This window comes from Choloepus didactylus, chromosome 2, assembly GCF_015220235.1.
Source record: "Choloepus didactylus isolate mChoDid1 chromosome 2, mChoDid1.pri, whole genome shotgun sequence".
Lineage (NCBI taxonomy): Eukaryota > Metazoa > Chordata > Mammalia > Pilosa > Megalonychidae > Choloepus > Choloepus didactylus.
The window spans coordinates 188,061,371-188,081,221 of NC_051308.1; the positions used below are offsets into that span (position 1 = coordinate 188,061,371).

The following is a 19,851-nucleotide window of genomic DNA, read 5'->3' on the forward strand; positions in this document are numbered from 1 at the left end:
ACCTTAGAGAGTAGTTATAGATCAGGCTTCTCAAACTCCAGCAAGGAAAAAAAAGTAAAAAGAAGAAGTAGACAAGAGTGGAGGAATAGGAGGCTGAGGGTAATTTCTCCATGCTCCTTGTTTGATTTCCAGTTCTGAGCCGATTGTCAGATATGGAGCCCATTGATTGATGAGGTGGCAGGATACCTAGAAAGAAGGACCTTGCAACATCAAACGAGTATTTGCTGTAATGATTAGTGTATGGTCTCTGGCCGTTTTCTCTGCTGACTGCATATGGGAAAAGAGGAATACCCAGACATTTCAACAGGTCTGAGATGATCTGGTTACCCAGAGACCCAAAGTGTTATCATGGTCTCTCTGGAAGAGTGGAGGCTTATGGCAGCCAGGTAATAAACAGAGTCCTAGATAATGTGCAGCTAAAGTGGGTCCACTAGGTCCAACGGGTACAGTAGTCATTTCTCCAGTCCCTGGATGCATAATTGGTATTATATTATGGGTAGCTGGGGCAACCTCCACGTTGGGTCCTTGGCCTTGAGTTATCAAGGCCATGGCAGCCTCTGAAACTGTCCCCCAATCCCCAAGCCAAGATGGTAAATCAAAACCAATATTGCATCTACAGGGATGGGGATAAAGGTGGAGAGGAATGCCACCACTGAAGACTTAAAGGATGTAGAGGTGGTGGTCTCCATCATCTCTCCATTTAATTTTCCATACTGGCCCCTTCAGAAACCAGGTGGATCCAGGAGGACTGTAGACTACCACAGACTTAACTAAGTAGTCTTCCTGATCACAGCTGTTTGGCTGGCTTATTCATGGTACAGTCCCAAAAGATCTGGGACTATATCAAGTCCCAGATCTGGACATCCCACAGAACATCACACTGATCTATTACATCGATGACATCATGCTAATTGGATAGGAGGAGTGAGATGTGGCTAGCATGATGGAGACATTGGTAAGACATGTGCAGTCCAGAGAGGGGGAGACAAACCCTATGAAGATTCAGAGACTTGCCACCTCAATGAAGCTGTTAGGGGTCCCGTGGTTAAGGGTCTGCCGGGATGTCTCCTTGAAAGTAAAAGACAAATTATAAAATATAGATAAGTAACACAAAAGAAAAAAAATCACTTGTTCATAGTGTTTATGTCCTTCGGGATGTTTTCATCATGCACAGAATATAAATATAACATAACTAAAATGGAATCATAGTATTCATCACTATTTATTTGTTTACTTTTTAACTGCCTTTCTTGACTGTAATATAAGCTCCATAAAAGTGAGGTCTTTGTCTTATCAGCTGCTGTATCCCTGGTACCTAGGATGCCGTTTGGACTCCATAAATATTTTTTGGTGGAAAGAATGAAGCATACTATATACGTTGTTTTGTAGTCAGACACTTTCCGCTAACTTCCAGACACTTTAGGTTACAGATTAGCTTTCTTAAAGTGTGTTACTCCAGAAGTCATTTGAAAGCAGATGGTTTTCACACTCCAAAGGCTCTACTTCTATAACGCAGCTTCAGACTAAGAGGCCTTCGCCTTCTGGCAGCCGTTGAGTCTCTTTCCCTTTGATCAGTACCTTCTTAAGTTCTACAGCGGGCACAGCATTTTAGCATTTTATGGATCATTCCTTATAGAGCCGAACTCAGCCATGACAGGTTCTCAACTACAGGATCAAGTTTGTTTCCCAGACAAGCAGCCCAGTGTAGGGGCATGTCCCTCCTCCGTCCACGAGGAGGCGCCAGAGAGCCACAGTCAGCGCAGGGAACGCAACACACCGGGAGGAAGACCCTGGGCGGTTGTATTGACCGGCCTCTGTGGGCGGAGCAAAAGGCGCCAGGCCCGAGCAGAGGGCAGGAAATGAGGTGGCGGGGCGTGTGGGGTGAGGTGTGCGCTTGCGCGTAAGTCAGGTCGGAGGAGTCGTCCCCGTTTTCGCCACCCGGGGTTCGTCCTAGAGGTGACGTGTTTGCCTTCCTTTCCCGAGTTGGACTGTGCTGGCCGAGGGGAGGGTGCGGGGTGCAGAAGTTGGGGTGGAGAACTTCGAGGGGAGCTAGGGTGAGGGACGGCGACCTGTGAGGAGGAAGAGGGGGTGAGGTGGGGTGACGAAGTTTGGGAGGAGGGAGCGCGGGGCCGCCCGGGAAGATGTAGAGAGGCCGGGCGGGTAGGGTCGGGACGAGAGGGGTTAGAGAAAAGGAGTATGTAATAAGAAAGCCTCATTCTCGCCTCTTCCCCCTTCCCGTTCTAGGGGAGTAATGCAGGAAACTCGTGCTTCCCTAGCTTCACGGGGGTTGCAAACTGGCTGCGTTTAGTCACTTTCCGGAAGATAGCCTTCTCATTAGTGGCTTCTTTAAAAAGCAGTCTTTCTTATTAATGAAGTATTGTGTACCTCGCGCTGACGCCTTCACCTGTGGAAAACCGCTTCTAGCAGCTTAAGGCATATGTTTCTTGAGGTAGAGAAAATAAGTTTTCCTGCCTAAACTAGACAGTGAAAAATGGAAATTTTACTAAGTAGTTCTAGGGAGTTTTGATACTTTGTTCATAAATTTCATGTTTTGTATTTAATGTTGCCTGCCTGTGTAAAGGGGAGCAACAGTTTTATTGCACCATGCAGTCCTCCACAAGCATTTTAGTCCAGGGAGATGAAAATATCTCATTTGGAATTCAGGGGTTGATCAACTGAAGTAACTCCGGCCAATGCCATGTAAACGCTCATTGAAAGGATTTAAGTTCATATCCGTCATTCTCAGCCATGGTGAAGGCTTGCAGTCTGACATTTAGAATCTTAGAATCTTAAGAACCAAGTCTGCTGGCTTCGAATTTATTTTTTTTAAACCTTCCATCATGTGTGTACTTTGCTTGAATGATTATTTTAAAGTACACGTCCTATTTTTGCCAAACTGACAGCGGTTTCCATAGAAACTAGAGAAGTAGTCATTTTCAGCATGGTTGTTAAAACTGTCTTCCAGGTTTCAGCTGTGAGTGCCAGTGAGTGCTGCACTTGCTCATTCTGAGATGGTACTTAAAGAATTAGGGATCTGAAATGTTCTTAGAGGCTAACAGTCCAAATTGTTTAATTTTCTCACATTATTAATTTACTAATCCTAGAAGTCTGCCAGCTATGTTTGTTGACCTGCCAAAGTTCTTGAAGAGGATGTGTTAGCCCTGATTCTTTCTTATGCTCTGTGTAGTCTAGTGATTGGCTCTTTGAAAATGTATAAATAGATTTCTTCCCCCATTCTTTACCCTTTCTTAAGGATAAACCAGGGATTATGAAATATCAGGCAGTATTGCTGTTCTAAAATGACATTTGATTGTCAGTGATAGCAATGATAATGTTTTTATTTATCCGCATAAGTGTTTGGGATATTTGCTTACACCTCCTTTGTCAGTAGAATGCTTGTAAAAATTTACTCAAGCCATGAAAGATGAGCAGGAGTTTGTTTGGCATATGAGGGGGAATTAAGCAGTGTGAATAGATGTGCCGAGGCCTAGAGATAGATGCTTTTCTGTGGGGTGTGAGTAAATCAATTTAGTCTGGAGCTTGGGAAGGGGTGAAAGAGCCTAAAAGGAGGTGCCTGGAGAAGTAGGAGCTGGTTTGAAAGGCCTTTTCTAGCATATGAAGAAGTTTTTTGAAGCCCATGGAAAACCTATGGAAATTACACACAAAAATAGTTGCCTTTATTTATTTTGGGGTTTACAAAAGTAATACATCTGGTAAAAATTTAAACAGCACAGAAATATATAAGATGGAAATGTAAATCCCTCATAACCACTATCCCACCGCCCAGAATAACCACTATGAATAGTTTGGTGTATCTTCCTTTGGCTTTGCTTGTTTGGTATATACTAAGGTATTTTATTATTACTATTTTGGGGATTCCTTTGTCTTTTGCTCTCTACAGTATCCCTAGCACCTTGAATAGTGTCTGGCATGTAGTAGGCAGTCATTAAATATTTACTGAATGAATGAATAAATACATATTATATTTCAGAAGGTTGAGAAGCTGAGTGTGGCCTATTGATGTTTTGTTTGTTCATGATTTTTTTTTTTTTTTAATTCACCAACATTTCACACAGAATCTGAATTCCTCGCTTTCCTTGGAATTTTGAATCATTTGGATACATTGAGCCCTAATTCCATTAGATTTGTTGCCAAGAAGCAGCCTTTCCTTGAGAGGGACATGAATCTACATTTGTGTCTGTGTGACTTTACTGATACTCACCTGCCTGCACCTTACAGATCTGCACTGTTGAATACAGTATCTACTAGTCACATATGGCTATTTAATTTTAAATTGATTAAAATTAAGTTAATTAAACTTTTTTTTCCTCAGTTGCACCAGGCGTATTTCAAGTGTTAGTAGCCATATTGACAGCACAGATATAGAACATTTCCATTATTGCATAAAAGTTCTGTTGTACGTTGCTGCTTTAGAGATTTAGTTTGTCACCCCTGCTGTCCAGTTTTTCAGGTAGCATTTATTATTAATTTTGAATTTGCATATCTCTCTGACATGACTCAGATCTCCGTTTTAAAGAAAATAGCCACATAGTATTTAGCAGTGTAGTTTGTGTGCATTATGGGGGTAGGATCCTATTGTCTGATATACATTTTTATTTTTAAATTTTTTTAATAATCACCAAAATGTCTGATTTACATTTTAGAAAGAATTCTTTAGCTCTAATGTGAGGGATGAATTACAGGGGTAGGGATTGGTGGTGAAGTAAATCAGAGAGATTAATAAAGAGGGTATACAGAATCCAGAGAAGAAAATGACATGGGCCACAGGGTCCAGGAATAGATTGAGATATTCAGGAGGTAGAATTGATTTAATGTGAGCTGAAATCATTTGGATGCTGAAGTCACTGTAGAGATAATCCAGTATTCCCCGGAACTGATTAGATATTGAGAGTTGGGAAATTTGGGAAATTTAGTTTTGCAAATTATAGAGGGAACCATCAGCTAGTTCCAAAATGTTATCAACTTATATATGAAACAAATGCGTAATTTGTTTTATACCATGTAAAAGGTCATAGAGATCTTTTATTTGTAAGATACAACTCTTTGAAGAGGGGGAATTATTTTATGGATAAAGTAAAAGCTCATAAGAACCAAATAAATATAGGAAGTATAATGGTCTTGAGGAAACTGGGCAGTTACTCTCTTCATCTCTCTCCGAGGCTGCATGTTGTCTCATCTTACCTTTCTTCGACACAAATGTTTCATTGTCCTTTTTGTAGATCCACTTCTTTTGCACAGCTTTTGGTTTTCAGTTCTTGCTTGTATATTGCTTTGTGTTGCCATAGCATCAACTTTAGCCCCAATTTATACATCTCCTTAGGTTTCTGTACCTGATAGTGTCCTTCCAGTTTCAGATATTCGTTCCTAGCTCTGTGGCCAATGGCAGGAGTCACCAAGCGCAAACATGGGAGTCTTATCTCACCCCCTATATTGAGGCCTAATAAAGAGGGGTGAGGTTGGCAAGTAAATCATCAGATTTGAAGTAAAGGAAAGAAAGAAGGTTTGTGTTTCTATAGTTTGACATGGTAGTAGAAGACTTTATATATTTAAACCTATATATTTTCTCATTTGAAACAGTTGAAACAAAACAGTTCTTTTCTAATTTTTTTTTTTGTTTGTTTTGTTTTTCTGCCTCTGCCCAAATGGCATAAAAAATAATAGTTGCCTTCTGAAACTATTCCATACTCATGGATAGCCTTTTTTTAAAAATGATTTATATAGTACATAGCACTTAATGAGGAGATGTACTTTATTATCCACAATAGTTTTACTTAGGTTTATTTTTTCTCTCTTCAAACAGATTTTAAACTCTGAGGGCAGGGATAAAATATGTGATACCTCTAACTCCATTGCCACCTAGCCAGTGAAGAACCTTACTAACTACTCAAATACTAATTTTGAACTGATTTCTAGGCTTAAATTAATTTGTCACTTTTCAGTTTGGTTCAAAAAAGAAAGTGAAAACTAGAAAGTGTCTTGATAATAAGCTGGTAGATACTGACTTGTACTCTATTGACTTGAAATTGGTAGTAATTCAAAATGAGTTAACTTGGAGTTAATGTTTACTTCATAGCCCCTTAATTCACATTATACATTGATAATACAAGGGCAGAATGTGTGAACTACATAAAAGTAAAGTGAATTATCAAATACTTTGATATGTAGATAATACTATTTATTAAAATCAGTGTTTTGAAGCATTTTTATAGATAATAATGTATTAGTCTAGGTTGAATTAGGTGTACATATTTTTCCCTGACTTGAATTATGTAGATTTTGAAATGTTCGGAAAAATTGAACAAAAAATTAATGAACAGCGTATCTAAAAGTTTAGATACAAAGAATGTTAATATTTTACTATGTTAACCTTATGTCTTTCTGTGTGCGAGTGTACATTTTCTGTACAATTTGAAAGTAAATTTAATGTCATGAAGAGATATTTCAAGTATCTGTTATGTGTAAGATATTCACATATAAAACTACAATATCATCATCACCTACGAAAATAAGCAACAATTACCTAAGATAATGTAAAAGCACACCATATTCAGGCTCTCCAGTAGTCCCAGTTGTCTTTTTTTTTTTTTTTTAACAGTTCCACAGTTTCAGTTATTTCCTTATTGTGAATATAATATATATCCAGAAATGTGATAACTTTCAAAGTAGAATTTAACAAGTAGCTATAGAGCAAATTTCAAAACATGTTATATGTTACAGTTCCACCGTGTCAGTTATTTCCTTCTAGCTATTCTAGTACCCTAGAAACTAAGAATATATGTATTTATGTAAAGATTCAGTATTCATAATCTTTGTTAAATCCTATCTTGTTTGTTGCTACTCCCCTCTCCTGTTTGAGCAATTTCTCAGACCTCAGGGATATCTGGGCAATGACTACCCTAACTTGTTCATATTGAAACGGGGTGTTGACATGGGAAATGGTTGATATTCTTGGAGAGGCTCTTGCCTCTGGGTTTTGGGACTTACCTGGCATAGGAATGCTCTGGAGGATTTTAAATTTCTGAAAAGTAAACTTAGTGAGTGAAACTTTTAGTGAGTCTCATATAGGGACCTAGGTATTCTTTAGTATTTTTGGGACTACTGTTGATTAGGGCTTGGCTAAATGTGGGTATCTGGAGTATCTAGTTGGAGCTTACATAAGAGTAACCTCCATGATAGCCTCTTGACCCTGTTTGAGATCTCTTAGCCACTAAAACCTTATTTCATTACCTTTCTTTTCCCCCTTTTGGTCAGAAAGGTATTCTCAATCCTTTGATGCCAGGGTCAGGGTTATTCCTGGGAGTTGTGTCTCATGTCATCACGGATATTCACTCCCCTGGGAGTCACGTCCCATGTAGGGGGGAGGGTATTGAGTTTATTTGTAAAGTTGGGCTTAGAGAGAGAAAGGCCACATCTGAGCAACAAAAGAGGTTCCCTGGAGGTGACTCTTAGGCATAATTATAGGTAGGCTTAGCCTCCCCTTTATAGCCGTAAGTTTCACTAGAGCAAGCCTCAAATTTGAGGGCTTGACTTACTTACTAGGGGGTTCCTAATTTCACATAACACATATTCTGTCAAAGATAAACAATCAGTGTCTCACATTATCTTTGCTTAGTTATACAACCATCATCACTGTCAATTTTAAACAATTATCATAACCCCAAATACCCCAAAGCTCTTATCAGCCTCTAATTATTTATCCCTAGTATTAGTGTGGTATTGGTTAAGGTATTTCTATTAAATATAGTGTCTAATATGCAATAGGTAGTTTTTCCCATATACCATTCTGTTGTGAACTCTTTGTACCAGTGTTATAACTTAGCAGTAGATCATGTAAGCACTCATTTATATTTGTAGTACTTGTCTGTGGGATACATATCTTTAAACAACCTCTTTCAGTTATGTTCACCTTCAGTGCAGCACTGATACTTATAATCCCATTGATGAACTATCATCACCTCTGTCCATTCCCATACTTGTAACTTCACCCTTATTAACATGCCTGTAAATATTAGGTAATCATTTCCCCTTCACTAGCTTCTGTCTATCTCTAGTTCCCCTGTATTCTACATTATAGGACACTGATTTTACATTGTCCAGGAAATTCATATAGTGATAACATACAGTATCTCTCCTTTTGTGTCTGACCTTTCACTCAGCATTATGTCTTCAAGGTTCATCCATGGTGAGACATGTTTCAGGACCTCATTCCTTCTTACTGCTGCATAGTAGTCCATCATATGTTTGTACCACATTTTGTTTATCCACTAGTCTGTTAAAGGACACTTGGGTTGTCTCCATCACTTGGTAATTGTGAATAATGCCGGTATGAACAGTAGTGTGCAAATGTCTGTTCATGTCATTGCTTTCAGATCTTTTAGATATATATATACCGAGAAGTGAAATTGCCAGATCGTAGGGTAACATGATATCTTGTTTTCTGAGTGTTCCAGTTTGCTAATGCTGCCATTATGCAAAATACCAGAAATGGGTTGGCTTTTATAAAGGGGTTTATTTGGTTACAAAGTTATAGTCTTAAGGCCATAAAAGTGTCCAAGCTAAAGCATCAACAATAAGGTACCTTTACAGAAATGGCCAGTGGAGTCTGGAACACCTCTGTTGTCTCAGAAGGCATGTGGCTGGCATCTTCTTCCTTTGCTCCCAGGTTGTGTTTCAAAATGGCTTTCTCCGAGGATGTTTCTCTCTAGGCATCTGGGAGTATTCTCTTAGTTTTTCCCAGGCAAACTTTGGAGTAGCAAAAGTCTACTTTCAATGGCTATCTTCAAAATGTCTTTCTAGGCTGTAGCACTGAGCTGCTTTTGTCTGTGAACTCTTTTACTGGGCTCTAGTGATTTAATTGACACATGCTGAATGGGTGGGGCCACACCTCCATGGAAGTCATCTTATCAAAGGTATTACCGGCAGTTGGGCAGGTCACATCTTCATGGAAACAACCCAATCCAAAGATTCCAAACTAATCAACACAAATATGTCTGCCCCCACAAGATTGCATTAAAGAACATGGTGTTTTGAGGGACATAATACATCCAAGCTGGCATACTGCAGAACCTCCACACTGTCTTCCATAGAGACTATACCATTATACATTCCCACCAATCATGAATAAGACTCCAAATACATCCACATCATCTCCACCATTTGTAGTTTCCTGATGTTTAATGGCAGCCATTCTTATTGATGTGAGATGATATCTCATTCTGGTTTTAATTTGCATTTCCCTAAAAGCTAGTGAAGATGAACATTTTTTCATGTGTTTTTTAGCCATTTGTATTTCCTCTTCAGAAAAATGTCTTTTCATATCTTTTGCCCATTTTATAGTTGGGCTGTTTGCACTATTGTCATTGAATTGTAGGATTTCTTTGTATATGCTAGATATCAGTCTCTTATCTGATAATATGGTATCCAAATATTTTCTTCCATTGAGTTGGCTGTCTCTTCACCTTTTTAACAAAGTCTTTGCGGTACAGAAGCTTTTGATTTTGAAAATCATACACCATGATTGTCTAAACAGATGATCCATTTGCTTTTCCCCTTTTGATTTGTTAATGTGTTATATTACATTGATTGATTTTCTTATGTTGTACCACATAAGAATGCATGCCAGGAATTAACCCCACTTGGTCATGGTGTATAATTCTTTTAATGTGCCTTTGGATTCGATTTGCAAGTATTTTGTTGAAAATTTTTTCATCTCTATTCATTAGGGAGATGGGCTTGTACTTTTCCGTTCTTGTAGTATCTTTATCTGGTTTTGGTATTGGAGTCATGTTAGCTTCATAAAATGAGTTCCATAGTGTTCCTTTTTCTTCAGATTTTTGAAAGAGTTTGAGCAGAAATTGTGTCAATTCTTTTTGAAAGTTTGCTAAAATTCCCCCATGAAGCCATCTGGCCCTGGGCTTTTATTTGTAGGAAGATTTTTGATGACTGATTGCATCTCTTTACTTGTAACTGGTTTGTTGAGACCTTCTATTTCTTCTTGAGTCAGTCAAGGTGGTTCATGTGCTTCCAGGAAATTGTCCATTTCCTCTAAGTTGTCTAGTTTTTAGGCATACATTTGTTTATAATACCTTCTTTTTTTTTTTAAAGATTTTTTATTCACATACCATACAGTCATCCAAAGTATATAATCCATTGATCACATTACCATCACATAATTGTTCTTTCATCATCCCAATCTATTTTTCTTCTTGGATTATTGTTTCCCCTTCCTTAATTGCTCTCTGTTGCTAGATCCCCTACATTCTACATTATAAACCATTTATTTTACATTTTTGAAAGTTCACATTAGTGGTAGCATATAATATTTCTCTTTTTGTGCCTGGCTTATTTCGCTCAGCATTATGTCTTCAAGGTTCATCCATGTTGTCATATGTTTCACGAGATCGTTCCTTCTTACTGCGGTGTAGTATTCCATCGTGTGTATATGCCACATTTTCTTTATCCACTCATCTGTTGAAGGACATTTGGGTTGTTTCCATCTCTTGGCAATTGTGAATAATGCTGCTATGAACATTGGCGTGCAGATATCTGTTCGTGTCACTGCTTTCCGATCTTCCGGGTATATACCGAGAAGTGCAATCGCTGGATCGAATGGTAACTCTATATCTAGTTTTCTAAGGAACTGCCAGACTGACTTCCAGAGTGGCTGAACCATTATACAGTCCCACCAACAATGAATGAGAGTTCCAATTTCTCTACATCCCCTCCAGCATTTGTAGCTTCCTGTTTGTTTAATGGCAGCCATTCTAATTGGTGTGAGATGGTATCTCATTGTGGTCTTAATTTGCATCTCTCTAATAGCTAGTGAAGCTGAACATTTTTTCATGTGTTTCTTGGCCATTTGTATTTCCTCTTCAGAGAACTGTCTTTTCATATCTTTTGCCCATTTTATAATTGGGCTGTCTGTACTATTGTCATTGAGTTGTAGGATTTCTTTATATATGCAAGATATCAGTCTTTTGTCAGATACATGATTTCCAAAAATTTTTTCCCATTGAGTTGGCTGCCTCTTTACCTTTTTGAGAAATTCCTTTGAGGTGCAGAAACTTCTGAGCTTGAGGAGTTCCCATTTATCTATTTTTTCTTTTGTTGCTTGTGCTTTGGGTGTAAAGTCCAGGAAGTGGCCGCCTAATAAAAGGTCTTGAAGATGTTTTCCTACATTATCTTCTAGGAGTTTTATGGTACTTTCTTTTATATTGAGATCTTTCATCCATTTTGAGTTAATTTTTGTGTAGGGTGTGAGGTAGGGGTCCTCTTTCATTCTTTTGGATATGGATATCCAACTCTCCCAGCCCCATTTGTTGAAAAGACCATTATGACCCAGTTCAGTGACTTTGGGGGCCTTATCAAAGATCAGTCGGCCATAGATCTGAGGGTCTATCTCTGAATTCTCAATTCGATTCCATTGATCTTTATGTCTGTCTTTGTGCCAGTACCATGCTGTTTTGACAACTGTGGCTTTATAATAAGCTTCAAAGTCAGGGAGTGTAAGTCCTCCCACTTGGTTTTTCTTTTTTAGAGTGTCTTTAGCAATTCGAGGCATCTTCCCTTTCCAAATAAATTTGATAACTAGCTTTTCCAAGTCTGCGAAGTAGGTTGTTGGAATTTTGATTGGGATTGCATTGAATCTGTAGATGAGTCTGGGTAGAATTGACATCTTAATGACATTTAGCCTTCCTATCCATGAACATAGAATATTTTTCCATCTTTTAAGGTCCCCTTCTATTTCTTTTAGTAGAGTTATGTAGTTTTCTTTGTATAGGTCTTTTACATCTTTGGTTAAGTTTATTCCTAGATACTTGATTTTCTTAGTTGCTATTGAAAATGGTATCTTTCTCTTGAGTGGCTCTTCAGTTTGTTCATTTCTAGCATATAGAAACATTACTGACTTATGTGCATTAATCTTGTATCCCGCTACTTTGCTAAATTTGTTTATTAGCTCTAGTAGCTGTATCGTCGATTTCTCAGGGTTTTCTAGATATAAGATCATATCATCTGCAAACAATGACAGTTTTACTTCTTCTTTTCCAATTTGGATGCCTTTTATTTCTTTGTCGTGCCGGATTGCCCTGGCTAGCACTTCCAGGACAATGTTGAATAACAGTGGTGACAGCGGGCATCCTTGTCTTGTTCCTGATCTTAGAGGGAAGGCTTTCAGTCTCTCACCATTGAGTACTATGCTGGCTGTGGGTTTTTCATATATGCTCTTTATCATATTGAGGAAGTTTCCTTCAATTCCTACCTTTTGAAGTGTTTTTATCAAAAATGGATGTTGGATTTTGTCAAATGCTTTTTCAGCATCTATTGAGATGATCATTTGAATTTCCCTTTCGAATTTTTAATGTGTTCTAATACATTGATTGATTTTCTTATGTTGAACGATCCTTGCATGCCTGGAATGAACCCCACTTGGTCATGGTGTATGATTTTTTTAATGTGTCTTTGGATTCGATTTGCAAGTATTTTGTTGAGGATTTTTGCATGTATATTCATTAGGGAGATTGGCCGGTAGTTTTCCTTTTTTGTAGCATCTTTGCCTGGTTTTGGTATTAGATTGGTGTGAGCTTCATAAAATGAGTTAGGTAGTGTTCCATTTTCTTCAGTGTTCTGAAAGAGTTTGAGTAAGATTGGTGTCAGTTCTTTCTGGAAAGTTTGGTAGAATTCCCCTGTGAAGCCATCTGGCCCTGGGCATTTATTTGTGGGAAGCTTTTTGATGACTGATTGGATCTCTTTGCTTGTGATGGGTTGATTGAGGTCTTCTGTTTCTTCTCTGGTCAGTCTAGGTTGTTCATATGTTTCCAGGAAATTGTCCATTTCCTCTGCATTATCCAGTTTGTTGCCATACAGTTGTTCATAGTATCCTCTTATAATTTTTTTAATTTCTTCAGGATCTGCAGTTATGTCACCTTTTTCATTCATTATTTTGTTTATATGGGTCTTCTCTTTGATTTTGTCAGTCTAGCTAGGGGCTTGTCAATCTTGTTGATCTTCTCAAAGAACCCACTTTTGGTGATATTTATCCTCTCTATTGTTTTTTTGTTCTCTATGTCATTTATTTCTGCTTTAATCCTTGTTATCTTTTCTTCTACTTGGTTTAGGATTGGTTTGCTGTTCATTTTCTAGCTTCTTCAGTTGATCCATTAGTTCTTTGATTTTGGCTCTTTCTTCCTTTTTAATATATGCGTTTAATGCTATAAATTTCCCCCTCAGCACTGCTTTTGCTGCATCCCATAGGTTTTGGTATGTTGTGTTCTCATTTTCATTTGTCTCTACATATTTAGAAATTTCTCTTGCTATTTCTTCTTTAACCCACTGATTGTTTAGGAGTGTGTTGTTTTACCTCCAGGTATATGTGAATTTTCTAAGTCTGTGATGGTTATTGACTTCTAATTGTATTCCATTGTGGTCAGAGAATGTGCTTCGAATAATTTCGATGTTTTGAAATTTATTGAGGCTTGTTTTATGTCCCAGCATATGATCTGTTTTGGAGAAAGTTCCATGAGCACTAGAAAAGTATGTGTATCCTGGTGATTTGGGATGTAATGTCCTGTATATGTCTGTTAAATCTAATTCATTTATCAGATTGTTTAGGTTTTCAATTTCCTTATTGGTCTTCTGTCTGGTTGATCTATCTGTAGGAGAGAGTGATGTGTTGAAGTCTCCCACAATTATTATGGAAACATCAATTGCTTCCTTTAGGTTTGCCAGTGTTTCTCTCATGTATTTTGTGGCACCTTGATTGGGTGCATAGACATTTACGATTGTTACTTCTTCTTGTTGAATTGCCCCTTTTATTAGTATGTAGTGGCCTTCTTTGTTCCTCAAAACATCCCTGCATTTAAAGTCTATTTTATCTGAGATTAATATTGCTACACCTGCTTTCTTTTGGCTGTAGCTTTCATGAAATATTTTTTTCCATCCTTTCACTTTCAGTTTCTTTGTGTCCCTGTGTCTAAGATGAGTCTCTTGTATGCAGCATATTGATGGTTCATTTTTTTTGATCCATTCTGTGAATCTGTATCTTTTAATTGGGGAGTTTAATCCATTTACATTCAACGTTGTAACTGTGAAGGCATTTCTTGAATCAGCCATCTTATCCTTTGGTTTATGTTTGTCATATTTTTCCCCTCTCTCTATTAATATCCTTTATTGTACCCATACCGAATCTCTTCAGTACTGAATCTTTCTTCAAGTTTCTCTGTCCTTTCTTTGTTTCTCTGTCTGTAGGGCTCCCTTTAGTATCTCCAGTAGGGCAGGTCTCTTGTTAGCAAATTCTCTCAGCATTTGTTTGTCTGTGAAAAATTTAAGCTCTCCCTCAAATTTGAAGGAGAGCTTTGCTGGATAAAGTATTCTTGGCTGGAAATTTTTCTCACTCAGAATTTTAAATATATCGTGCCACTGCCTTCTCGCCTCCATGGTGGCTGCTGAGTAGTCACTACTTAGTCTTATGCTGTTTCCTTTGTATGTGGTGAATTGCTTTTCTCTTGCTGCTTTCAGAACTTGCTCCTTCTCTTCCGTGTTTGACAGTGTGATCAGAATATGTCTCGGAGTGGGTTTATTTGGATTTATTCTATTTGGGGTTCGCTGAGCATTTATGATTTGTGTATTTATGTTGTTTAGAAGATTTGGGAAGTTTTCCCCAACAATTTCTTTGAATACTCTTCCTAGACCTTTACCCTTTTCTTCCCCTTCTGAAACACCAATGAGTCTTATATTAGGATGTTTTATATTATCTATCATATCCCTGAGGTCCGTTTCGATTTTTTCAGTTTTTTTCCCCATTCTTTCTTTTATGCTTTCATTTTCCATTCTGTCATCTTCCAGGTCACTGATTCGTTGTTCAGCTTCATCTATTCTTGTACTATGAGTGTCCAGAATCTTTTTAATTTGGTCAACAGTTTCTTTAATTTCCATAAGATCATCCATTTTTTTATTTAATCTTGCAATGTCTTCTTTATGCTCTTCTAGGGTCTTCTTGATATCCTTTGTATCCCGTGCTATCATCTGATTGTTCATCTTTAGTTCTTTGAGTAGCTGCTCTAGGTGCTGTGTCTCTTCTGAACTTTTGATTTGGGTGCTTGGGCTTGGGTTATCCATATCGTCTGGTTTTTTCATATGCTTTATAATTTTCTGTTGTTTTTGGCCTCTTGGCATTTTCTGAACTTGATAGGGTTCTTTTAGGATTTGTAGACCGATTGAAGTCCTTATCTCTAATTTATCAGATCTACAGCTTTGTGGAGTACACTTCCTCTAACTAACCAGCAGGTGGCGTCCACGAACTACCTGTTCTCCACAAGCCAGTTCTCCCCTGCTTAGCCTTTGTAGTGAGTGGGGGAGTGAGCCTTGTGGGGTCCAATTGGTGTTCCAAGCTTGCGTGTGTAGTTGGTGGTGCCCTCCCTGTATATGGGGCGTGTTTCTGGGCAGTCAGGGAGGGGGGAGGGTGGCTCTAACAATCAAATCTCCCTGGTGATCCTAGAGTCTTAAAGCTGCTGTAATAGTCTAATCCTTCAGTTCAGTCCTGCCACAGTTTGTCTCTGCCACTGACCCACAAGTCCGTGGTATTGGCGTATGGCTCCTGAGATTTGCAAGTGGGCCCCTCTTCCAGGTTGTGCACCCCCTGGTCCTCCGTTGAGGGATGACTGTGCTATGTCACAGGTCAGTGCCGTCCCCCCAGGGCAGTTCTGGGCTGTTGGGCTGTGTAGGGAGGCTCCCAGTGTGCTGAAATGATGTCTGAATGGGCTTTGTTAATTCACACTGCTCCACCTTCCCAACTCTGGGACAATCAGCTGAGGTTGCAGGGAAGGCTAATGTCCACGCCCAGTTTTGTGGTGTGTGCCTGTTATTTGAAGCACTTCCGTCACACTGGGTTGTCTGGGGCAGCTCTGGGCTATGGGGCTGGTGATGGGCAGGAGTGTTTCCTGTCCACCAGGATGATGGCTGTGAGCGGACACCCCCGTTTTCTTGGGAAGTTGTGGTGTTTAGTGAATTTTCTCAGCCACTGGATTATTGCCTTTTGTCTCAGAGCTCTCTTAGTTCTGCTCTTGTCTTGACCTGCCCAAATTGCAAGTCTTTGAAGCTTTCTGTATTGGGCTTCTTAGAGTAATTGTTTTAGAAAAAGAAAAAAGGATTAAAAAAAAAAAAAGGGCTCTCCTCAGAGATCTAATGGGTTATTGAAATGCTAAGAGACAAAGCATTAGGGCCATTAAGGAAAGGTCCACAGGGCTGAGAGATCAGCTTTTCTTTGGGATTTGCATATGATCCTCAGAGCCTGAGCTCTGCCCTTCCCCTTTCTATGTTCACCAGAACTTCAAAAATCCTCCGCTTTTATTTTGGAGTTTTTCGTGTTGTTTTTTTCTATGCCTGTCTCTTCTCTGCTGGGCTGGCTGCTCTCAGATTCTCTGGTGTCTGGTCTCAGTCTATCTATGGTTGGAATTTGGATGAGTAGAATGAGTTTCCGATAAGGGCTGCCACTGCAGTTCTCCCTTCTCCTTCCCGGAGCTGACAGCCCCTCCTCCCCCGGGACTGAGCCTGGCAGGGAGGGGTGCGGGTCCCCTGTCCACAAAAACTTACAGATTTCGCTGATCTCAGCAGTTCCACGTTTTCATGAGTGTTGTATGAAGTATGCCCAAAGTCAGATTGCTCTGTGGTGTCCAGTCCACGCAGTTCCTGGCTTTCTACCTACTTTCCTGGAGGAGTAACTGAAACATACAGCTCACCAGTCCGCCATCTTGCCCGCCTCCTCAATCTATTTTTTTAACATTTTCCTTGTACCAGAATAAGTGTAAGTAGGAATAAAAAAATAAGAGTAAAAAAAAAAAAAGAACACCCAAATCGTCCCCCCCACCCTATTTTTCCTTTAGTATTTTCGCCCCGTTTTTCTACTCATCCATCCATACACTGGATGAAGGAAAGTGTGATCCACAAGGCTTTCACAATCACATTGTCACCCCTTGTAAGCTACATTGTTATACAGTCATGTTCAAGATTCAAGGGTACTGGATTGTAGTTTGATAGTTTCAGGTATTTTCTACTAGCTAGTCCAAGTCATTAAAACCTAAAAAGAGTTATCTATAGTGTGTGTAAGAGTGCCCACCAGAGTGACCTCTCAGCTCCTTTTGGAATCTCTCTGCCACTGAAACGTTATTTCATTTAATTTCACAACCACCCTTTGGTAAGAAGATGTTCTCCATCCCTTGATGCCAGGTCTAGATTCCTCCCTGGGAGTCATATTCCACGTTGCCAGGGAGATTTACAACCCTGGGTGTCAGATCCCACGTAGGGGGGAGAGCACTGATTTCACCTGCCAAGTTGGCTTAGCTAGAGAGAGAGGGCCACATCTGAGCAACAAAGAGGCACTCAGGGGGAGACTCTAAGGTACAATTATAAGCAGGCCTAGCCTCTCCTTTGCAGTAACAGGCATCCCAAGGGCAGGTCCCGTGATAGAGGGTTCGGTACATCAAACCGCCAGTCCTCTGTGTTTGTGAGGACATCAGCAACCATCCAGGTGAGGAAGCCCAACACCTCTGCATTTTCCACCAGCTCCTCAGGGGGGCTCTGCATATTTTTTTCATTTTTTTTAATAAGCTATTAACTATATAAAAAAAAATTAAAAAATACAATAAAAAAATTTCAAACAAACCAAAATAGAGAATAAGATAAAACAACTAACCTAAAATAACTACATTATTTCCAACATGTTCCTACTCTCCTGCAAGAAAATACACAGACTATAATCTAGCAAAGGAATAAGAAAGACAGATAACCTAAGAGAGCAACATTTCTGTCAACTTGTTCCTACCTTAACCGCCAGAAATTAACAAACCATGGTCATTACTGAGCATTCCCAGAGTGTTAAATTTATCCACGATAGCTTATCTATTCTTATTCTTACTAGTTTATCATTCCCCTTCCCTAATTGCTATCGCCAGGTTCCCTACATTCTATGGTATAAACCATTTATTTTACATTTTTCAATGTTCACATTAGTTGTAGCATATAACATTTCTCTTTTTGTGCCTGGCTTATTTCGTCCAGCATTGTCTTCAAGGTTCATCCATGTTGTCATATGTTTCACAACATCGTTCCTTCTTACTGCCATGTAGTATTCCATTGTGTGTATATACCATATTTTATTTATCCATTCATCTGTTGAAGGACATTTGGGTTGTTTCCATCTCTTGGCAATTGTGAATATTGCTGCTCTGAACACTGATGTGTAGATGTCTGTTTGTGTCACTGCTTTCAACTCTTCCGAGTATATACTTAGAAATGCAATCGCTGGGATGTGCTGTCAAAGGACAATGGGTTTGAGGCGGGGCAAGATGGAAGACTGGTGAGCTGTATGTTTTAGTTACTCCTCCAGGAAAGTAGGTAGAAAGCCAGGAACTGCGTGGAGTGGACACCACAGAGCAATCTGTCTTTGGGCATACTTCATACAACACTCATGAAAACGTGGAACTGCTGAGATCAGTGAAATCTGTAAGTTTTTGCAGCCAGGGGACCCGCGCCCCTCCCTGCCAGGCTCAGTCCCGTGGGAGGAGGGGCTGTCAGCTCCGGGAAGGAGAAGGGAGAACTGCAGTGGCTGCTCTTATCGGAAACTCATTCTACTGATCCAGACTCCAACCATAGATAGACTGAGACCAGACACCAGAGAATCTGTGAGCAGCCAGCCCAGCAGAGAGGAGACAGGCATAGAAAAAAAACAACAACACGAAAAACTCCAAAATAAAAGCAGAGGATTTTTAGAGTTTTGGTGAACACAGAAAGGGGAAGGGCGGAGCTCAGGCCCTAAGGCGCATATGCAAATCCCGAAGAAAAGCCGATCTCTCTGCCCTGTGGACCTTTCCTTAATGGCCCTGGTTGCTTTGTCTCTTAGCATTTCAATAACCCATTAGATCTCTGAGGAGGACCCTTTTTTTTTTTTTTAATCCTTTTTTCTTTTTCTAAAACAATTACTCTAAGAAGCCCAATACAGGAAGCTTCAAAGACTTTCAATTTGGGCACGTCAAGTTAAGAGCAGAACTAAGAGAGCTCTGAGACAAAAGGCAATAATTCAGTGGCTGAGAAAATTCACTAAACACCACAACTTCCCAAGAAAACGGGGGTGTCCGCTCACAGCCACCATCCTGGTGGACAGGAAACACTCCTGCCCATCGCCAGCCCCATAGCCCAGAGCTGCCCCAGACAACCCAGTGTGACGGAAGGGCTTCAAATAACAGGCACACACCACAAAACTGGGCATGGACATTAGCCTTCCCTGCAACCTCAGCTGATTGTCCCAGAGTTGGGAAGGTGGAGCAGTGTGAATTAACAAAGCCCCATTCAGCCATCATATGAGCAGACTGGGAGCCTCCCTACACAGCCCAGCAGCCCAGAACTGCCCTGAGGGGACGGCACTCACCTGTGACATAGCACAGTCATCCCTCAACAGAGGACCCGGGGTGCGCAGCCTGGAAGAGGGGCCCACTTGCAAGTCTCAGGAGCCATACGCCAATACCAAGAACTTGTGGGTCAGTGGCAGAGACAAACTGTGGCAGGACTGAACTGAAGGATTAGACTATTGCACCAGCTTTAAGACTCTAGGATCACCAGGGAGATTTGATTGTTAGGGCCACCCCCCCTCCCTGACTGCCCAGAAACATGCCCCACATACAGGGCAGGCAACACCAACTATACACGCAAGCTTGGTACACCAATTGGGCCCCACAAGACTCACTCCCCCACTCACCAAAAAGGCTAAGCAGGGGAGAACTGGCTTGTGGAGAACAGGTGGCTCGTGGACGCCACCTGCTGGTTAGTTAGAGAAAGTGTACT

At 40.0% G+C, this 19,851-nt stretch overlaps 1 protein-coding gene across 4 annotated transcripts in view; it reads left to right on the forward strand.

Moving 5' to 3' along the window:
• Positions 1–1,891: 1,891 nt before the first annotated feature.
• The window catches only part of OMA1 (OMA1 zinc metallopeptidase), a 361,372-nt gene continuing 343,412 nt past the window's right edge, over positions 1,892–19,851 (forward strand). For all 4 annotated transcript variants that reach the window (XR_005215353.1, XM_037827100.1, XM_037827101.1 and 1 more), the window contains exon 1: positions 1,892–1,956. The gene's annotated coding sequence lies outside the window, so the exon portion shown is untranslated. The remainder of the gene's footprint in view (positions 1,957–19,851) is intronic.